The 15,843-nt window shown below is 42.7% G+C and overlaps 1 protein-coding gene across 1 annotated transcript in view; it reads left to right on the top strand.

Annotated features, from left to right (window-relative positions):
* Window positions 1-15,843, top strand: part of XKR6 (XK related 6) — a 188,910-nt gene extending 173,067 nt beyond the window's left edge. The window contains exon 3 of the mRNA XM_085218315.1: window positions 1-15,843. This exon is cut by the window's left edge and continues 24,215 nt beyond it. The gene's annotated coding sequence lies outside the window, so the exon portion shown is untranslated.

Genomic DNA, 15,843 nt, shown 5'->3' with positions numbered 1-15,843 from the left:
GCAGCATGCGTTGGTGGGAAGGGTGTGCTTTGAATAGGAGCCTCCTCTCTGTTGACTGTTGCATGACAGATGACTTATAACGTGTAGATGTAAGAGCATTGGAAATGTCTTCTGCAAAAAATTGAATCTGAGCAAAGACTGAGTAGGTTCTGGGGATGGAGCCCTTAAGCCAAGTCTCGCTGGATTTGGGTTTTCACCTGGAACCAAGAGCATATTCCAAAAGGCAGGTGAGATTGGACAAATTGATACTTACATGGGTTGTGTTTGGAGCAGAGGTGACAGAGGGTAATCTCATGTTGTGCAGCAGACTCATTGCTGGCAGTAGTGTATCATCAGAGGATAGGGGAGGTCCGGCAGGTTACATTACTGTGTGATGACCTTGCTCTCGTGGAGGCATCTCTGGGTGACCGGTTGTTTCTGTTTCAACAGAAGGCACATCTGTTGTCTTTTGAGGCTGCAAATGAAGCCAAGTGACTTCACTTTTATTCCTGGGTCACTGGGGGATTTCTGAGAGCACCAATAGTGTTTTTGAAGCGTGTTGTTCCCCATGGGATAGTTAGCATTGAACCCTCACCCTGAAACTGGCAGAAAAGGCAGCTGTGAGGCCTAAGCAAGAAAGGCCTGATCTTGAGCGTTACCCAGCAATGGACTCAGTGGACTTCATTCTCTTAAAGCAGCTTTTATATCGTGGGTTTGAGAAGTTAGATAGCACCTGAGTCAATTAGTGCCCCTGAAAGAGGCTGTGTCTCACAGAGAAGTGCACCGAAGGCTGTGTGCATGTGAAAGCACCAGGAGCATGGTATAAGGCCTCATCCACCAGAGGAAGAGGTTCAGACCTTTAATGGGGTCTAAGAGCACACAGCCAGGAAGATTTGAGCCTAGTTTTCGTGCTGAGAGCTGCAGAAGGTTTTTAGTTCCTGAAATGGCAAAGAAATAAGAGCGGCTTCTTTGAAGAATACGAGGTCCAGGCTGCTCTGAAGGTAGCCAGGAGTTAAACTGACCTGAGATCAGGGGCTGAGACCTTTTAGGCAACAGAGCGGGGGCAGTGGCTTGGATTCTGTTGTATTTTCTCTGTGATCTCCTGAGACTTGGAGGCACAGAGCCATTGGAGGCTCAGGTCAAGTCAGGATGGATGGCAGCAGGGGAGGGATGTCCCCATGCTATTTAGAAGCAGATTTGTGTCCTGGTGTGATGTCAAATGGTGAAACTGTGTTCTGAGTGGCTCTGGGTTTCTAGTGGCTTTGTGGCTGGGCATTAGGCCACGGCCAGACTCATGAGCTGAAGGAGAGAGCAGAGTGCCATCAAAATATCCCACAAAATATACAGGAGCTTAAATACGCAGAAAAAAATGCTTGCTGAAATCCTTCTCTGAGGTATGCAAAGGAAGGCAGGGATGTGAATTAAGGGATAGTGAAGCTTTACTTACTACTTGTCAGGAAAGATGATTTTTTTTTTTTTTTTTTTAAATCATCTTAGACTAAATCTGTTTGGGTCTGGAAACACAAAGTTACAGCATCTAGCCCACAGTACTGCACAACTGGCATAGCTTTGGCTGGAGACAGTGAGATTTGTCCAAAGCTATCCTCTACCTGAGGAGTTAGCAAAGGGAGCTGGAAACAACAGGATTACGACTGTGGGCAGCTGGTTCTGGAGGTTAAGGGACTGCCACTGGGAAAAGGATTGGGGCCTGGTACCATTTTGTTTTTGTAGATACAATCAGCATAGCCTTTGCCAGATGCTGGTTAAATGGTGCAGCATAGTCAAGTGGAGGTAATAGAACAGACTAGAACAGACTAGACCTACAGCCAAGTCTGTGCTTAATGAGAGAGACAAGGTTTCAGGGAGAGATCCTATCTTTTACTAGAAATATATATTTTTATTATTAAAACACCTCCCCCTCTAAACCATGCCTCTTGTATTACCTTAAGCTGTGCCAGCTACCATAACACATCTAGGAGATCTTTAGAAATGCTTTCCAATGGATTTTGTCTCAGTACTGTCATCCCAGTGTTAACAAACTTCTGTGGCCCTTTCAGTTGTGCACCCTTTTCATATCCCAGAGTACATGCCAAAGCAAGAGACTTCAACTTTGCAAGGTGCCAAAGGTTGCTTATTATGTCCAAAAATACCATCCCTGCTTTCTGTGAGCTGAGGGGATCAGTACGTTCCAGGAAGAGCCTGGAATTTTTTTGCTCCATGCCTTTCTTTTGTTGTGCTGCCAACAGAGCCTCAAGGACAGCATATGGCCTTGCTATACTTGCTTTTTCTTAAAAAAAAAAATAAGGCACCAGAGTAACACATGAGTTTTAGTAGTGTAAAATGAGCCATGTTTAAGTCTATTTCCCTCAGACAAAAATTCAGAATGCAGAATTCATCAGTTTTATGGCTGGCTGCATGTTCCTACAATAATTCCTTATTTTCCAGGCTTGAGGGAACGTTCCCCAATTTCACTTTCCCCCATTTCCAGGCTGATTCAAAATATCATTCCCTCCTAAAACAATTCCCTCTGCTCTGATGCTTACTAGCAATTCAGCCCTGGGCTTCCTCAAAACTCAGTGCCAGAAGTGCTGAAAGAATTTGCATCAAGTGACCCCTTTCCCTCAATGTTGGATCATGTAAGATACAAGGAGGAGATTTTTGCCTGTGGCAGAATTTATGTAAGCAGTGAAGTACGCATCTCTGTTAGCCTGTAGTATGTCTTGACTTAAAAATTTGCCCTTTTCAGATGGGGAGGTGGAACATCAGCATCTTGAAGATCCCCTTTTTAATGTTCTGAAGCAGTTGGAAGTTTCAGGACACACTTTTTTAGGACTGTTTTGGTGGGCTTGGTTTTCAGAGCAATGTGAAGAGTTACAGCTGTGCAGGCAGAGTGGGTAAATGTAGAAATGTGCTAAAACTAATGCTACAAGGTGGAATCCAGGGCAGAGAAACCTCAGATCTACAAAGGTCCTATGAACTTCATCTCTTCATGACACTTTCCTCTGCAGTTTCTGGAGAGACTTTCACAGATTGAGGACTAGTAGTGGATCAGAGACTCTTCTCCCCTTAATCCTCCCAGGGAAGAGGTGAAGTTGGAGTCGTTCTGCACTGTGAGCCCTGGGGCAGTTTTTGTCACATCAGCGTGGGTTAGGAGTTCACTGATTCGGTGAAACAAATGGCTGCCCAGATCTTTGGATCACTTGTATTTGTTCGCTCCATCCCATCCTGTGTTCAGTACACTGGGTGCTTTTGCATTATTACTATTTTCTGTAAATTGAAAACTTTTTTGCTGGAGGAAAAAAGATGCATTTGCCTTTTCTTATACCATGGCACAATCAGCCTTGGTATAAATCGGACTCATTTCAAATAGGGACTGCCAGTCAGATCTAGATAGTTCAAGCAGCAGACATCGTCCCTAGCACTATACTGGAGCAGTACAGTTCTTTGCTCAGGACAAGAATTGCCTGATTTGCATGAAGATAAAGTCAGCTGAAATCGATCTGGTCTTAAAAATTAAACCAAACGGCATCAGTTTTCAAAACAGAGAATTTCAAGCCAATGCAGGAAAGAGAGGTTGGCATCAGTGAGAAATATAGATGAATGTGAATAACATTAGAGCAGTTATCTCTGCAATGCTGATGTACAGCAGTACTCTGACACAACCCTCCAGTTATGACATACCCTTCATCAAGCTGTTCAGCTGAAATCACCAATGGACATGTTGCTTAGAGCCCACTGTGTTTTCAGCCTTCCTGGTAGGAGATTCTTTATGACATATGATGAAGCTCTTTCTAGATTATTTCATAGACCCTCTCATGTCTTACCGAGTTCTCACCAAATCCATTTTTTTTTTCCTAATACAGATGAGAAAAATAAAATAGTCTTTTCTCACGGTTCCTGAGCTGTGGAGAAGATGGTTGTCTTGGTACATTTGCTTTACATCAGAAAAGCAAGAAGACTGTGGCCAAGGCATGTCTTTTGTTCTTCTGCTCTGCTGTTCCTTCCATCTGGTAGCACTGCCTTTTTCATCCTGCTTCCTCTGAGATACACTTGATTCCCTTTAAAATATGACCATGTCTTCGAAGAGACACTGCTTACTTCTCATTTGATGTCATCTGAAAAGCAGGGTTTAATGTCTGGTGACTTCCGTGTTGAATGGCTACACCTGTAGTGTATTTAGCTGCTTGAGGAGTGGCAGAAGAAGATACGTCCTTCAAATCTATGAACTTTGGCAGCCAAAAGTGCAGCCAGAAGTTCTCTCCCCAGCTGTGTTCTGGCTGTGTTATCATGGCAGGATCTCAGGCTGCTTTTGTAGGCACTGTGGAGGACATCGTGAGAATTCCTGACCATTTTAGTTCTTTGATAATCTGTCTTAGCAGCAACAATGCAAACTGTTAGCACATAGCTTATTTGCTTTTCTTTTTTAAGGTACATTTGGTCTCGATCTCCACAACAGTTATTCAGCATTCTGTATCTCGAACATGGGAGGCAAGATGTCTCCCACAGTAATTTTATTTTTTTCCCCTTTCTCTTTAGCAAGGATTGAGACATCTCCCACAAAGCTTCAGTGGGAATCTATGAAGTTTACAGCTTGTCACTGAGTCTCCATTAGAAATAGCAACTCCTCCACGTAAGTGATTCTCGATCCTTTAACTTTCCTTGTGTTCTATAATGGCCTATCTGCTTTGGGAAGAAAAAGATGCAAAAAATGGATCAGTTTGCACTCTTATTTGCACAATCTAGTTTTCATCTTCTGCCCCAGTCCAGAGTTTCAGTGGAGAAGTGTCATCTGGTGAAACTCAAGAAATCACTTTCAGTCCTGATCTTCTATCGGGACTTGATTATACTTGTGAATCTAAACAAGTTTCCATAGGTGATAGAACAGCTTTAAAGAATGAAGACCAACTTGTCTATGGGGCTATGTAAGGTTCTTCAGCACTTCTTCCAGACTTTTACTGCAACGCATAAAAACAATTCAAAGGTTTGGACTGTGATGTCTGCTACCTTACAATTCAAGAGGAAATCTTTCAGTGTACCCACCTCTTTTACATGAAACAGACATCCTTTTGTGATCATTTGTCCTCATCTTCAAAAGAGGTTTTAGTGGAATAACATCAAATATCCAGTGCTGAGACGTTCCCTGTGTTCCATAAAGCACAGATCTTGCAGATGTCTTTGTGGATGTCTTGCTGGAGCCAGGATGCTATGAGCTGCTTCAGCAGGCAGTGTCCTTGCACGACCCAGTGGACAAGATATATTCATTTGACAAATCCATTGCCTAAGATGAAAATCAAAGGTTGCACACAGGTGACCAACCTTGGAAAACAGTCTACAGGTATTTTTAGGTGAGAGAAACTGTTCTGAGAGCTGCCTTGGAAAAGAAACTGTGAGTTTTTCGGCATGAAATGAAGGAACAAAGAAGAGAGCTGTTACTTCAAGATGGACTGATAACCTCAAGGTGGGATAGGATGACACTGAAATGTGTCTGTACTTTGGAAAATCCAAAACTTAACAACTTTTTAGGAGCTGGTAAGATTCCCTTTATCTGACTAAGATAACTAAAAAGTTAACTCTCCAAATTTAAGCTCAACTTTCTTTTCATTTTTTGAGGAATACTCCTAGCAGTGATACCTAAAAAGAGATGTACGGGTCTCTGGAAATACACTTTTCTTTCCACTGACTACAAAAGGAGCCAAGGGCGATTTTTCCAGTGCGATGTGGATATAAGAGGCCATTTTCACTAATCATGAAGAAAATTCTTCTCTGTAGGAATGGGGCAACATTCCCAGTCCATCTTCATCATTCATCAGAGAAGTTCACACATTAACATCCAAGGAGTAAAATCACCGTATGAGGCAGAGGTCTTCAGCATTGCCTGGAATGACGAAGCCTCTCCTACTCAACTAGCATCACAGTCTCACGTCCCAAGGCTTTATGTAGTCCCAATTTAAGTAATTAGCCTGATCAGATTTTGACCACTTATTTTGGGAACCCATGCTTTTAAGTATCTGTGTACTTCTGTTTTAAATTTATTTCTCCTTTAGAATAATGATCACGGCTAAATAAATGCCTCTTGCAGTGAAGACTGAGCAGCACACCTAGCACATGCCTTCGTACTTTGGCAGCTTTTTCTAGTGATTGATCACCATCGAGAGGAATGCCTCATTTAATTAAAGCCCCCAAGCGAAAGAGTGCTGTGATGGGAATGTGTCTCATCCTTGAACCTTCCTTCTCTATAGGCATTGTTCCTGACTAGGGATTTTGTCAAGTTTCTTATTTTTCTAAGAGCCGGATCAATACAAGCTCTCCCAGCATTTGGTAGATTTCATCAGGAATGGCAAACTCTTTTCAAGAAGAAAGTAACTTTTCAAAAAGAAGGTAACCAACATGTGCATGACCTCCTCAGAAGGGTTAGGAATAGTCTGAAGTGCCAGGAGAGAGAGAAAGGGATGGAAGACCTTTGAGAAATTATTTGTCTTTATCTCCAGTTGAGCTCATAATGTTCTTTAGCCTCCGGCTGGGACTTCATTTAACTGAGGAGTGCAGATGTAATTTTCAAAATATGAGTGTTTTTTTCCTTTTAATATAAAATGTACCCTCTGAGTAATTCTGCAGCCTTTCCCACCTGACAATACTGTAACTAACCTCGCCATTAGGAGCAGGGAGAAAACTTGAAAGAAGGATTAATCGTACTCAACTTTCACTCCCTAAAAGTGCCTTGCCTAGCCTCTTTAGATCTTCTTCCTCTCCCATCAGCAGGAGACAGGCACGCTTAAAGAGGAATTTAACCCACATATCTCACACCACTTCTTTGGGTCGAACTTTCTCACATCTAACTTAAATAGAGATGGAATTCATCGTATTTGTGAGTAGGGCCAATGTGAAATGGAAATCACAGAATCAAGCACTAAATCAATTCTTCAAATGCTGTTCAATGGACAGAGATGTTTCTGCTCAAAGCTAGCATTTTAGTTGGTTGCAGAATCACTGGACACCTTTTCTTGGAGCTATGATTTCACCCGCAGCCTTAGGACTTTCTGACCATCTTCTGATTTCTATGTTTTCTTATTTAGATAAATCTAGTTGGTTTTAAATTAAGATCAACGTGCTTGATTAAATCAGGAAGTCTTTACTGTTTCTATTATGCTAATACTACGTTTCTACTATTTTGAAGCTTATTTAGCTCAGAAATGCCAAAGCTGCTGAACGCTGCTAAACACAGGCAGAATAAAAAATACTGAGTTGTAATTGAAAACAACTACGAAGATATGGCTAGCACATCCTCCAGTTCCATTTCTTTTTCTTGTAAATCACGTGTTCTCCTTTCAGTGCCAAGTAGAGATAATTCCAGCCCCAGGAGTGTGTGCACAAACCAACGCTGTACAACACTGGACATCTTCGTTCAGCAAGCAGTGTAGGGACAGTGATTTAGAATGGGAAAAAAATCTTTCAGGAAGCTGTGTGTAACCTCTCGTGAATTTTGGTTTCAGTAGATGTCAGTTGAAGATTGAACCTTGTTCTCTTTGTCATAAGCAACGTAAGCAGCTGGATGCTGTAGTCCAGTGTAGCTGTCAAGATCCGCATTGCAGTCCACAAGAAAAGGCTGGTCCTCCTGGGAAGTGATCCATCTTATATCTGTCCTAGGATGGAAGGAGGGATCCATGGCAACCCCATACACATTTAACTTCTGGCTGGCTAATTATCTGTGCAGTGAAAATAGTAAGACTTTATTATCTATTGCGTGGAATTTCAGTTGTGCTTGAGTGAACATCTTGGCACTTTGATCTAGTCCTGATTTCACCCTGAGTTTTGTTTTTTTGCTGGTTTGGTTTGGCTTAATAGGCAACACACTTTGTCTTACCCTTCTGACAGTCAGGGATGGAGGGACTTATCTCACCTAATCTTCAATCAATGGGAGTGGCTTCTTCATCTGAACTTGTTGTCTATACTCCTGCTGCAGCACTGCCAGACTGTGAGGCACCACATTTGGTCACCTTCGTGATAGGAAGAAGAATCGCATTTTAGAAGAGGCCGTTTCTGTCTGTGATTACAAAACAGGCAGACTCTAACATCAGGTTGGTGATGGTAAATATCTGACCGGCAGCGAGGTGGCAGGATGGCTGTCTCTAATCTTCAGATATCTTGCATTATGTTGTTTCACTCTGCCCTACCATGTCTGGTGGGGCTTAGTGGCCTCAGCCAGTGGTCCATGCCAGGTGGTGCATCCACCAAATGCTTCCCCAAGGGCTTAGCCTTCAGTTTTTGTGTAAACAAAGTAGAGAATGCTGCTTAAATACTGAAGAGAAAGAAAACTTGTTAGCAGGGACTTATTTCCAGAGGAAGCCAAGAGAATTATCTATACTTTTTAACAGTGATGAAGGAGCGGTAGGGTCTTCTGCCATATCCATTAAGTCATATGTGTGTGTCTAGGGCATGTGTACAGGCAGAAACAAATGTGCGTGGACAGGGAAGATTTACATAGACTGTGCACTACAGCAACAGTTCCTCTCCGAGTGCTGGGAAATTTTGGTCTTTTTTCAGAGTGGAATCTGTGGGACCTCAGTTGCGTGCATCCAGCCCATGAAGACAGGGCAGTCTGGTGTAATTCTGAGTTATCACCACTGAATTAACGTGTTGAGCTTGGTTTAGCCCCCGTGATATCCTGAGTCCTTAGTGGTAGAAGGGGTATGAGTGGAGCATCTTCCTTGAGCTAGTCCCTCATAGTGGAATATCGCCAGGGCTGCAGTCATTTGCATCTCACCTTAAAATTACTCGAAGGAAAAAGCCCCTTCCAAATAGATCTGTGGCTTGGAATCATGGGGCCAGCACGGATGATCCTGCTGCAGGGAACCTGTCCAAACAAAACGTAGATCAATTCTAACGTCACCTTTAAATGCACAACCTCAGATCCCAGCTGTGGGAGGTGAAACAGCAGTCTGCCTAGGCAGAGGCAGCAGGGTGAGAGCCCAACCCCTGTGAGCCCCCAGAGCTCAGTTGGGTCGCAGAATGCTGTGACTCAAACACACAGTCATGTCCCACATCCAATGGTTTTTATGTTTGAATTGTCAAGGTTTCAACAAACGTTTCATGCTTTTATTAAGGCAAAAGTACGTGCTTGTGAAATTGTGAAATTGATGTGTTCTTTTGTATCTGTTAAAAAAAAAAAATGTATTTAAAGCTAAAGAGCCGTTATTGTGCGGGGTTTTCTCTCAAACTGGTGCATACACTTTACATCAGGGACCTACTATACATAACAAAAATCAGTGATTCAGTTACTGTAAAACCAGATACACACCTTTTACTGTAATAATAACTTTTAAAACCTTGCACTGTAATGGTTGCTATTAAAAACAAACAATCAAAAGAAAAAAAAAGCTAAAAAAAAAAAAAACTTGTCAGAATGATTTTGTATCTTTGATTATATCTGAAATTTTAGCATTTTTGTATACTTACCATGTCCACAACAGCATCCTCCACAGTTAGTTCCCAGGTTCTGTTTCCTTTCTGTCTCACAAAACACACGCATTGCTACAGGATGTGGACGGGCAGGGTATGGCCACGGGAACCGCGTAGGTCACCCCAAGCTCTTGTCAGAAAGATGCACCCAAACAAGCCGAGTAGGAGGAAAAGCCAAGACCCCAAGCCCTTCTGATGATGTCAGATCCCCTCAGCAGTTCCAGCTGCTCCGAGTGTCCGACCAACAGAACCAGGGAGCGACGTCCGAGCCGTCCCTTTATGCCGGCGTTGCTCTGGCTGCCTTGGCTGTCCAGCTCCATCACACAGCAATGCGTTGCCAGTAGGTAGGAAATCCCAACCAACGAGATAACTTTGCGATCGCTGCGTTTGTTGATTGATTTGTTTTTGTTTTTAATTTTTTAAAATAAGATGTATTTGGAATCAGACAGCATGGTGTTGCGATCCTTTCTATTTTTAAATACTGATACATTCTGTGTGTAAAAGTCTTGTTTCCTAGCTAAGAGAACCTTACATGTGGAGCTGAGTTTGAACCATTTTTTTTCCTTGTTGTACTGTGATTTGGGAATTATTTTGATATAATCCTTTAATTTGGTAGATTTCCCACACCTTCTCCCTCCTTCCTATCATCACTTCATATTTTTTACAAAAGAAAAAAGAAAACAAACAAACAAAGGAACAAATAATCTTTTTTTCTCTCTTTAGGCTGTGTAATGTTGTGTTGTCCAGATTCTGTATAAAAATATGTATATGATGTATCTGATATTTGGCAGCGAACGGCTGCAACTTTAACCAATATAATTAACAAAGAAATGCATAATGTTGGTGTTTTAAAAAGTAAAAAAAAAAAAAAAAAACCTAGTTAAGATGTTTGTGTAAACTTGCATGGTTTAAAATGTACTTAGTGCATTGAGAAATGTTGTTAGGGTCCTAAGTGAAAGGCTGGTTTACTTTTTGATTCTAATGGTGATTGGTTTGTTGATCAGAATATCCCCTATACTGTATGTCTTAGTTTATTTAGCATATTTATTTATTTTTTTCTCAAAATCTAGCATAGTGTATCTATCTATATGTAATACTGTTCCTTAAAACCAGGTTGTGGAAACTGCGTTTCGTCAGGCAAAATGATGTTTTGCATCACGGTTGTGATTCAGTTGCATTCCATTTAATTTGCTCTGAAGTCCAGGTTTGACTTTCCACTGGGATCTTTCTTGCCAGTGGGGAGACGCTCACAGCTGGGCTGCCGGACTCTGGGACAAGGCTGAGCCAAGGGGCTGGCTCCTGTCCTACAGCAGGACATCAACATCAGGCCCGGTAGTCTCAAAGTATGGTGGGGTACAAGGGCAGGATTTGGTCCCTCCAGATCAAGAGAAAGTTGGGTTTTTCCTCTCGGCAGCACATGTTTTATCAGGATCACAGCAGGCTCCCCGGGGTTTCTCCCAGCTCTCCATTGGATGATTATGGCTTTTAGCAGAATCGCTGAAACAACAGCAGTGAAGTGGGGACGATCAGCCCATGAGGAACATAATGAAGCTGTTCAGCAATAAGCTCCCTACTTCCAGAAGCACAAACCCATCGTGTTCCAGAGGAGCTCATTCGTAGCCCAGCCCCGCAGCTGTGGGAAGCATGGAAGCATTCAGGCAAAGGACGCGGTTCCTTTTCATCAGACTTCTCGTTGGTTTGCTCCAGGCTTTGCTTCTGTTGAACTGCCAGAACGGGAACATTTCCAAGCGACACCACTGACACCATCAAAGCTTCAGTGCCCATGAACAGCTCCTGGGACTGAACTCCCTGCACAGGTCGATGCGGAGACGTTTGTGTTTCTAATACCTGACAAACGCCCAGTGGCCTTTCCCCAAGGTAACGCAGAGCTAGATGTAGATACATAGAGCTACCAGTTTTCTTAGTGCTCTTCAACCCAGAGAATATCAAAGGGCTTTTCCAGCAGGACACGATGTGACTCATGCTGCCTGTCCACGGCAGAGCACTGTTATCAGAGCCCCTTCAGGGGTGACCTTGCTCCGTGTCTGTCTGCTTGTGGCATCATCAGAATGCGACCATCTGGTGCAAGAAGTGTGGGTTGCACCTTGGGGGAACCTAGCGAGGTATAACATATCCAAATCCCAGCCAAGTGCACATCAAGAGCAACCTGACTCATTGCTATTTCCCTTTCTGAGCAGTTGCTTTCATTTTGTCCATCCTCACAGGGCTGGGCAGTGAGATGTCCAGGTAACTTAAACATCTGCAATTTGCTTTCACCAGCCTTTTCTTTCCTAAAAGCTTATAAAATAGTCCTTTTGCACAGGAAATAGGAAATGAGAATCCACCTCTCTGCTCCAGAAACAGGACAACTCCAGCCTTCTCCTTCCACCTTTATGCAAAGCTATGGGCCGAATTATTTTCTCTTGATCTTCTCTGATCTCCACCACTTCTTTTAAACCATGGTTACACTCTGATTTTGTTGCTTGATGGTCCAACTGCTTTTCATCTGGAAATAAACAACCATCCCGACTTCGGCACTGTCAGGAATCCTCGCCTGGCATGCAGTTACATGCCCTGTCCTGCACGATGGATGTGACCTCAACACTGATGACAGATCCTGAGATTTGTTGCAGGATCAGCTCCATCCATGTAAAGCTGCCTGTGGTGGGCATCTCCCCAGCTCAGCAAGCAGAAGTGATCTGCTTCTCTTCTTACTTTGCTCCATACCCAGGGTTTCTGAAGTAAAACCAGTGCCCAAACGCAGTTCTCTGGCAAGGAGGAAATCATCTTGTGAATGTTTCATGGCATGGTGCTTAATGGATTTTTTTCTCTTCAAGGATCCAGTCAATCTGGAGTCCTATGTCTTTACATAGAAAAGTTCCTGCTGAAATCAAGTTTTGCTTTCTAAGGCTGCAAGATCTGTTACTTCAGATCCCTTGAGGATGTATGTGGAGCATCCTCTGATAGAGGACATCAGTAGTCAGTTCCTTGAAAGCGCCTTTTCTAGTCATTAAGATTTTGCTTCTACAAAGCTGACCTTCTCTGTCTTCAACATCACTGGAATAAGGGTGTGTTCCCTGTAGGAAAGACCTTAGTTGTTGGAAGTCTGCTAATGTCTTTTGGAAGAATGCTCATATGGTGTCACCTCGCCTCTGTTTGCCTCTTCTTGGCTCTACTTGCACTGGGGAAAGCTAGCTTTTTGAGCAGCATTCCACAGACTGCCTCCAGTGGTCAATTTCTCTTCCCTGTCTCAAAGCTAGCATGCAAATGTTTTAATTTGAGCAATTAACCATACAGCTGGTGTAAATTATCAGAGTGCTACTGAAATAACTGGAGCCGTTTTGACACACACCAGCTAAGGGCATGGCACAGCTCTCCACCAGCTGTCAGAGAGATCTGCATCTCCTCATTGCCACCAAGCCTTTCTCTGTTCAACAGGAGCATGTTCTGGGGTTAGACAAAAACTCTCTTCAGAAACATTGCAGTGGTTTACAATCTGAGTAACATGCTTTGCTCATCCTCTGGCCTCATCAGCAATCCATTGGATACACCTCTCTGTATAGACAGACTTTCTCCTTCTTTAAGAAGGTCCATAAATAGCTTTAATTTCCATCCTTAAAACCAAGTGAAGTTAAAAAAAGAAACAAAACAACAAAGCAAAACCCAAATCGTATGCCCTGAAATTATTCCGCAAAGCCCAGGTGAGGCTGAGACTTTGCAGGCCAGAGCTATGGTTTTATGCAGGACTTTACAAGACTGTTTTATATCCAACGCAATAAAGAATAACCAACTTATTGTAGCAAACCTTGTGCCAGGTGCTATCTCCCACAACCTTCTGCATCAGACAGTCTGCCCTGTATTCTCTCTGCCTAGGGACACTTTGCAGAATTTTGGAAGGGAAAATCCCCCTTTTGCCTCTTTACAAGCAAAGGCAGGTTACAAACGGGGAAAACTGTATGGCTTCAATTGTATTTTTTCCTTTTTTTCTTTCTGCCCTTCCTTCCTTCCTTCCTTCCTTCCTTCCTTCCTTCCTTCCTTCCTTCCTTCCTTCCTTCCTTCCTTCCTTCCTTCCTTCTCCCCATCTCTTTCCTCATTCCTCTTTTTTTCTGTCCCTTTCCCTTCCTCTCTCTCTCCCATCTCTCTTTTAATTTTTTTCTCTTTTACTCTCCTTTCCTTCTTTCTTGTGAGCTAAGGAGTAGCCTCACTGGAAACCACTGGATCTGCAAAGGCAAATCCAATTGGTCTCTCCATCAGAATTTCCACGCTGATTTGAGGGACGCCCCAAGGATACCCATTTGGGGCTCTTTCTGTTGTGCTTTTGTTCATGTTCTTTGACTTGGTTTCTGACATTTCTGACATCTTCTGGATAATCTCTTTCCTTGCTGTCATGCTCAGTGTCTTCCTTTGACCTTTAACAAGCCAAACTTAAACTAGGAAAATGGGTGTTCATTCTTTCTGCTGTCTCACGAACTCATGAGTCGTTCTTTCTCACCTTCCAGCAGACAGTCACGTGTCTTCTTTTTCACAGAGGAAATGCTACTCAGAGCAAGAGGCTGGTGTTGAGGATCCCAGGATCCTCATCTTAGCTTTTCCTTTTGCTTGCTCTCTACTTCTATGTGTGCCTCAGTTTACTCACCCAGGTATAATAATATCTACCTCACAGGGGTGTTGTGAGGCTCTGTTCTTGAGATCCTTGTCTGGAAGGTGGAGGAGAAATTATCCCATTCATTCAGTATCTCATTGGCATTCCATGATCAAATATTTTCCTAAACCATCAGTGTTGGCAGAAGTAAACCATGACACAAGTTTTATTCCTTGCTTTTATCTGTTGTCAAGGTTTGGGCCATTTGCAAAAGTTCCACAAAGGCAAAGCTGGACATGGCACACGGAGGAGATCAGCATGATAGAAGTTCTGCTCTTGTTCTTCTTATTCCTCCATTGTCTGAAAGTCACACACTTGGAAGGTTTATTGCCTATTACTTCAGTCAAAGAAATCAGGTTCTAGCATGAATGATTCATGACATTAATCCCAGCAACTGGCAGAGGAAGAGAGAGAAATGTCACTTTCCTACCCTACCCCATAGTCAGCAGATGCTGTTCCATCCCCAGCTTTGCCTTAACCACAGTGAATGGCAAACAGAATGAAAACCATTCTGCCCAAGTACAGGAATTTCTGATGCTTCCTTCAAGAAAGGAGTCATTGAGATGACCTTTTGGATGCTGACAGAAGATTGGATTGAGCTACAAAAAGGTAAAAAAAAAAAAAAAAAAGATAAATGTGCATATAATCCTCCCAGAGAAGGAAAAGGAGCTCACAGGAATCCTTCTTGTGTACCATGTGCAGCAGCAGGATGAGTTGCCTCCTTTCAACCACACAGGTACAGGGACCTTCTTGGAGCAAGTTGGAAGGGTTCCCCTTACTAGAAAGCAGCACTCAGAGGATTTCTGCTGCCTTTGCCTTTGAAAACCATGCTGCAAACTCTGTAATACAGACAAGGAAAACTTTAGGTGAGATGCATCATGTTTTCTGCACTGATGGAGCTGAATAGGAAAGAGTGGGTCCATCCCTTAAGAATTTTGATGAGTTTGACATGGAAACATCAAGGCTATCAGCAAACAGAAAACAAAAAAAGGTAAAACAGTGCATATGCCAATTAAAACAGTTTGTATCTTTTTTTTTTTTTAATTGAATACCCTGCATTTTGAAATGATAGGTGAAAACGCTTGAATGAAGGTGTTAAAGACATCAAAGAGCCTCAAGTCATATCCTTCATTTCCCCATGGTTGTGGTATTTTTCAAGAAGAAACATCTTGAAACTTGCATTTTCTACTATGCTTAAACTGTGACATGCTGACTTCTTGAGGAGGATGAAAACAAGCTTTCAAAACAAATCACATCTCCTTGACCCTTTATCCTACATGGCACAAACTTTACAAACTTTTCCCTCTTGGAAGTGGGATTGACTTCAGTGTAGGAGCCCTGTTCCTGCAGCACTGTATGGAGCATCACGAGGCATTCCACTTAGATGGGAATGACCAGGAACGCAATGCAACTTCATCCCAGTGAGCCTAAAGAGCATCAAGGAAAGCTGTCGTTTCTTGGATCCTACCTGCCATTCCACTGAGCTAGTGTGGGGCTACTCTTCCTTTCTGAGGTGACAGAGTCTTCTGCAGCCTTTCAAACCATCAAACAAAGAGGAGCCACTCTTCTGATCGTGCAGTTCAACTTGTTGGCAGCAATACACACACAGGAGTTGCTCCAGGCATTGGGTTTTATCTAGAGATTGGCAGGAAGTCTCTTGTTCATTTTATTTTTCATGTAACTGCTTTTTTTTTTTTTTTTTTTTTTTTGCCCTTTTTGATGAAACTTGAATTGTTCCTGGAATACTGAGTTTTGGGAAAAGCCAC

The sequence above is a fragment of the Meleagris gallopavo genome, chromosome 2, assembly GCF_905368555.1.
Source record: "Meleagris gallopavo chromosome 2, MGAL_WU_HG_1.1, whole genome shotgun sequence".
Classification (NCBI taxonomy): Eukaryota; Metazoa; Chordata; class Aves; order Galliformes; family Phasianidae; genus Meleagris; species Meleagris gallopavo.
The sequence above is the reverse complement of the archived record's forward strand: the minus strand, read 5'-3'. Positions and strand labels throughout refer to the sequence as shown.